The 6,944-nt window shown below is 43.0% G+C and overlaps 1 protein-coding gene across 11 annotated transcripts in view; it reads right to left on the bottom strand.

The window, feature by feature from the left end:
- Positions 1-5,976: 5,976 nt before the first annotated feature.
- Positions 5,977-6,944, bottom strand: part of LOC121534111 (disks large homolog 1) — a 253,752-nt gene continuing 252,784 nt past the window's right edge. For all 11 annotated transcript variants that reach the window (XM_041840572.2, XM_041840573.2, XM_041840574.2 and 8 more), the window contains one exon: positions 5,977-6,944. This exon is cut by the window's right edge and continues 1,076 nt beyond it. The gene's annotated coding sequence lies outside the window, so the exon portion shown is untranslated.

The following is a 6,944-nucleotide window of genomic DNA, read 5'->3' as shown; positions in this document are numbered from 1 at the left end:
CCTGGTATGGCAACTGCTCGGCCTCCGACCGCAAGACACTACAGAGGGTAGTGCGTACGACCCAGTACATCACTGGGGTCAAGCTTCCTGCCATCCAGGACCTCTATACCAGGCGGTGTCAGAGGAAGGTCCTAAAAATTGTCAAAGACTCCAGCCACCCTAGTCATAGACTGTTCTCTCTGCTCCCGCATGGCAAGCGGTACCGGAGTGCCAAGTCTAGGTCCAAAAGGCTTCTTAACAGCTTCTACTCCCAAGCCATTAGACTCCTGAACAGCTAATCAAATGACTACCCGGACTATATGCATTGCCTTTTACGCTGCTGCTACTCTCTGTTTATTATCTATGCATAGTCACTTTAATAACTCTACCTACAAATACATATTACCTCAATCACCTCGACTAACCTTTGCCCCCGCACATTGACTCTGTACCGGTACCCCCCGTATATAGCCTCGCTACTGTTATTTTACTGCTGCTCTTTAATTATTTATTTTTTTCATTTTTTACCTATATATTTTTTACTTAACACTTATTTTTCTTAAAACTGCATTGTTGGTTAAGAGCTTGTAAGTAAGCATTTCACTGTAAGGTCTACACCTGTTGTATTCGGCGCATGTGACAAATACAGTTTGATTTGATTTGATGTAGTGTACATATAATTCAGTACGGAGCTGATGTTCCCAACGTGGGGTCCTCGGTCCCTTCAGGGTCCATGGAGGAAGTCCAGGTGTTCTGCTGAACAAAAAGCTACTGAACATATGTTTTTACATGTCTCAGCATTACTCTTGGTTGGAACGTCAAGTGACTGAACAGGACATACTATACATTTTTTACATTTGCATTTTAGTCATTTAGCAGACGCTCTTATCCAGAGCGGCTTACAGTTAGTGAGTGCATACCCCCCCGTGGGAAACGAACCCACAACCCTGGCGTTGCAAGCGCCATGCTCTACCAACTGAGCACAACAGTAGATCTACTGTACATCATAAAACAATCTGATGCCTCCGGTCCGGTGGTGGTACTGCACACCATCATCTCTAAAATACCCCACTTATTGCCATCCACTTCCAGACACCTGTACATTATTGCCCCATAAAACATGACAGCTGTCTACAATAAGAAGGAAATGTTGCTTAGTCTAGAGTTAGGACTTTGACATGCTGAGAGAATGTGTTTGTGCCAAGTTCCCATTGATCAAACACACTCTTGTTGTGAAACAGCTTATGGTAGAGAAATTAACATTAAATTCCCTGGCAACAGCTCTGGTGGACATTCCTGCAGTCAGCATGCCAATTGCACGCTCCCTCAAAACTTGAGACATCTGTGGCATTGTGTTGTATGACAAAACTGCACATTTTAGAGTGGCCTTTTATTGTCCCCAGCACAAGGTGCACCTGTGTAATGATCATGCTGTTTAATCAGCTTTGTGATATGTCACCCCTGTCAGGTGGCTGGATTATCTTGGCAAAGGAGTAATGCTCACTAACAGGAATGTAAACAAATTTGTACACATAATTTGAGAGAAATAAGCTTTTTATGCGTATGGAACATTTCTGGGATCTTTTATTTCAGCTCATGGAACATGGGACGAATACTTCACATGTTGCGTTTTTGTTCAGTATATATCAGAATCAAGGTGAACCATTGTAACCTGGCTTACCTGGGCATTTAATAGTAGCTTTGAACAACTTGTTTTACTTATTGATTTGCAATTGGGGAACATACAATACATCACCAAAAGTATGTGGACACCCCTTCAAATTAGTGGATTCGGCTATTTCAGTCACACCCGTTGCTGACAGGTGTATAAAATTGAGCACACAGCCATGCAATCTCCATAGACAAACATTAGCAGTAGAATGGCCTTACTGAAGAAATCAGTGACTTCCAACAAGGCACTGTCATAGGATGCCACCTTTCCAACAAGTCAGTTCGTCAAATTTCTGCCCTGCTAGAGCTGCCCCGGTCAACTGTAGGTGCTGTTATTGTGAAGTGGAAATGTCTAGGAGCAACAACGGCTCAGCCGCGAAGCGGTAGGCCACACAAGCTCACAGAACGGGACTGCCGAGTGCTGAAGCGCGTAGCATGTAAAAATCGTCTGTTCTCGGTTGCAACACTCACTACCAGAGTTCCAAACTATTGGAACGCTGACTGCGAGCCAGGCCTAATCGCCCAACATCAGGGCCTGGCTGTAGTGATGTCATGTCATAGTATCGTGGGGACCAGGTTAGAGTTGATAGATACGTGATTTGGGGCCACGGAGTCTACATTCCTTATGTCAAAGGAGATTACTGATGTTTATATGATAGCATGATGGATGGACAGGATATACTGACTTGGGGCAAAGGGTAATAACATCAGAGAAAGAGAGTGCCCATGGAGGGTTACCAGATGTAGGTTAAGGAAATGATAACCAAGGGTATATAAGGGAGAGTGGATCTTTGTTAGAGTAGGTTGGAAACAGCAAAAGGCAAAGCTCTGGCTTTGTTGTATCTAACCCGGTACCGACTAATAAAACATTTGCATTAACTTTCTACAAAGTGTCTAAGTATATTCTTACATCCTTGATTACTGATAACCGAGAAACTCATCATAACACCGACCTCACTAATGCTCTTGTGGCTGAATGGAAGCCCCTGCAGCAATGTTCCAACATCTAGTGGAAAGCCTTCCCAGAAGAGTGGAGGCTGTTATAGCAGCAAAGGGGGGACCAACTCCATATTAACTCCCATGATTTTGGAATGAGATGTTTAAACAGGTCAACATTCACAAGGCCGCAGGGCCAGATGGATTACCAGGATGAGTACTCAGAGCATGCACTGACCAACTGGCAAGTGTCTTCACTGACATTTTCAACATGTCCCTGACTGAGTCTGTAATACCAACATGTTTCAAGAAGACCACCATAGTCCCTGTGCCCAAGAACACTAAGATAACCTGCCTAAATGACTACCGACCCGTAGCACTCACGTCTGTAGCCATGAACTGCTTTGAAAGGCTGGTCATGGCTCACATCAACACCATTATCCCAGAAACCTTTGACCCACTGCAATTTGCATACCGCCCCAACAGATCCACAGATGATGCAATCCCTATTGCACTCCACACTGCCCTTTCCCACCTGGATAAAAGGAACACCTACGTGAGAATGCTATTCAATGACTACAGCTCAGCATTCAACACCAACGTGCCCTCAAAGTTCATCACTAAGCTAAGGACCCTGGGACTACACACCTCCCTCTGCAACTGGATCCTGGACTTTCTGACGGGCCACCCCCAGGTGGTGAGGGTAGGTAACAACACATCTGCCATGCTGATCCTCAACACGGGCCTAGTCCCCTCCTGTACTCCCTGTTCACCCATGACTGCACGGCCAGGCACGACTCCAACACCATCATTAAGTTTGCCAACGACACAACAGTGGTAGGCCTGATCACCGACAACGATGGGACAGCCTATAGGGAGGAGGTCAGAGACCTGGCCGTGTGGTGCCAGGATAACAACCTCTCCCTCAACGTGATCAAGACAAAGGAGATGATTACAGCCCCCATTCTCATCGACAGGGCTGTAGTGGAGCAGGTTGAGAGCTTCAAGTTCCTTGGTGTCCACATCACCAACAAACTATCATGGTCCAAACACACCAAGACAGTCGTGAAGAGGGCACGACAAAGCCTATTCCCCCTCAGGAGACTGAAAAGATTTGGCATGGGTCCTCAGATCCTCAAAAGGTTATACAGCTGCACCATCGACAGCATCCTGACTGGTTGCATCACCGCCTGGTATGGCAACTGCTCGGCCTCCGACCGCAAGGCACTACAGAGGGTAGTGCGTACGACCCAGTACATCACTGGGGTCAAGCTTCCTGCCATCCAGGACCTCTATACCAGGCGGTGTCAGAGGAAGGCCCTAAAAATTGTCAAAGACTCCAGCCACCCTAGTCATAGACTGTTCTCTCTGCTCCCGCATGGCAAGCGGTACCGGAGTGCCAAGTCTAGGTCCAAAAGGCTTCTTAACAGCTTCTACTCCCAAGCCATAAGACTCCTGAACAGCTAATCAAATGGCTACCCGGACTATATGCATTGCCTTTTACGCTGCTGCTACTCTCTGTTTATTATCTATGCATAGTCACTTTAATAACTCTACCTACAAATACATATTTTCAATTACCTCGACTAACCTTTGCCCCCGCACATTGACTCTGTACCGGTACCCCCTGTATATAGCCTCGCTACTGTTATTTTACTGCTGCTCTTTAATTATTTTTTATTTTCATTTTTTACCTATATATTTTTTACTTAACACTTATTTTTCTTAAAACTGCATTGTTGGTTAAGAGCTTGTAAGTAAGCATTTCACTGTAACGTCTACACCTGTTGTATTCGGCGCATGTGACAAATACAGTTTGATTTGATTTGATGTAGTGTACATATAATTCAGTACAGAGCTGATGTTCCCAACGTGGGGTCCTCGGTCCCTTCAGGGTCCATGGAGGAAGTCCAGGTGTTCTGCTGAACAAAAAGCTACTGAACATATGTTTTTACATGTCTCAGCATTCCTCTTGGTTGGAACGTCAAGTGACTGAACAGGACATACTATACATTTTTTACATTTGCATTTTAGTCATTTAGCAGACGCTCTTATCCAGAGCGGCTTACAGTTAGTGAGTGCATACATTTTTCATACTGGCCCCCCCCGTGGGAAACGAACCCACAACCCTGGCGTTGCAAGCGCCATGCTCTACCAACTGAGCACAACAGTAGATCCACTGTACATCATAAAACAATCTGATGCCTCCGGTCCGGTGGTGGTACTGCACACCATTATCTCTAAAATACCCCACTTATTGCCATCCACTTCCAGACACCTGTACATTATTGCCCCATAAAACATGACAGCTGTCTACAATAGGAAGTACATTTTGCTTAGTCTAGAGTCAGGACTTTGACATGCTGAGAGAATGTGTTTGTGCCAAGTTCCCATTGATCGAACACACTCTTGTTGTAGCTAATCACAGGGATCCATTCACTACTGGAAGATACACATCAGACATGTCCATGTCACACACTCACAACACAACAATAGATCTTCCCCAGGAGAACATTATAAAACAGTGGATAATATGGTTGAGCTAAATTAATTCCTAGAATATAATCAGCACATACTATGGTAAGTATTTTTTATCTACACCAAAGTAGACATGGAACATTTTTTCCTTGTTTTTTGTTTTTAAGTGCACATGTAACTTTTTTTGTTTTATTTTAATGTTTTGGGGATCCCGGAACTCTGAATTACAGTGACAAGTGTTTCTGTCTGAGTGGACTACTCTGGTTAAATCAATGACAAACAGGACACCATTAGCCTAAGAGTTTCAGTAAAGAGGCAGAGAGAGAAGTGTTGGGGAGTAGTGAACTATATGTAGTTAAACTAGTAATTTAACTACATTTTGCAGTAGCTTGGTGGTAATTGAACTAAATTCAAATCTGGGTAGTGTTTTCAGTAGTTAATGACTTTTTTTTCTCCATGTAGCGGTGTAGCTAACTAATCTACATACAACTTTTTTTTTTTAACAAAAATAAAATAAAATATGGGTGAAATAGACAAGAAGTTCCTTTATTTTTCAGCATCAGAGCTGCCCAATTCTCACTTCAAACTGTTTTTTGTGTTTAATAGGCTAAATCACACATTCTGTTAACATCTGACTCTAGAGTGATCTGTTCTTGCAGTCATGTTCCTTAACTATAGTCTATTACATTTCAGATTGATACATGATAATTTTTCACAAAGTAGTTTGGATGTAGTGACCTACTTTTTCCAAAGTAACTTTAGTTCAGTAAACTATATTTTTCATAAGGGTAGCTTTAGTGTAGCTTAACTTCTTCCAGTGTGAAGTAATTGGTAGCTTGGTAAACTATATGTTCAGAGTAGCTTTCCCCAACACTGAGAGAGACATCTAGAAGGAAGAGAGCCACAGCACTATGATGTATGAGAAAGGCTTTATTAGCAGTTCTCCTCTTTATGACAAATTGAATGAATCAGGAAAGGGATTATTTACAGACTCGAATCCAAAAGTGAGATAGAAAGCTGTGGTGAGGTGGTGAAGAAGCAGAAGAAGAAGCAGAATAACTCTTATAGAAAACAATCATCTTTGTGGAAGCAGGAGAGGGAGGGAGGATTCCAGCAAGGCATCCTCCGAAGGACAGTTAAAGGCGTTGCGCTTCGGAGCGCGTTGTCAGATCTTTTCCCTTCAGATACGAACAACGGCCATGTCCACACACACTCTTGAGGACCGTCTACTCCAGTCTGTCCGGACGATCCCCTCGCGGAGCTTGAAGATATGACGTCACGATCCTTGGTGAACATAGATTCCTCTTTTTTTCCCCTTGTTTTTTAATTTAATAAAGACTATTGCTTTTAAAAACCATGCACATCATCACATGAAAAAATAAAACTTGCAGGGAAGTGGACATGGAGAGGGGGAGAGGAGAACCAGCTGCCACCATGTTGGTTACTTTACATTCCCACTGCTTCACCAACACAGTTTACACCCCAGCCAGTCAGTGGAGTTCAGAGTTAGGGTTTACATGTGTCCTGTTCCCAACCTTAACCCTTACAGAGGAACCTGTCTAAGGACCATAGGTCTCCTCTGCTCTACTGAATGCATAAGAAACTAATTGAAACAAATAGGTGTCGGTGAAAAGTAAAGGAAAATATATTTATATATATATATATTCATATTTATACGTTCAACATGGCAAATAAAATAATTCCCCATAGCTGTAAGAGTTTTTAAGTAAAGCTCAATATACACTTTTTATTATAACAAAATAGGCAGTAGACTGAGGGTTAAATATACGTTAAAATCTCAGTGTACAATAAATTCTTTCGGTTTTTGCTTTCTTCCTACTACTACTACTAATACATGGACACCTGGAGTCAGTTTAAAA

This window comes from Coregonus clupeaformis, chromosome 20, assembly GCF_020615455.1.
Source record: "Coregonus clupeaformis isolate EN_2021a chromosome 20, ASM2061545v1, whole genome shotgun sequence".
Lineage (NCBI taxonomy): Eukaryota > Metazoa > Chordata > Actinopteri > Salmoniformes > Salmonidae > Coregonus > Coregonus clupeaformis.
The sequence above is the reverse complement of the archived record's forward strand: the minus strand, read 5'-3'. Positions and strand labels throughout refer to the sequence as shown.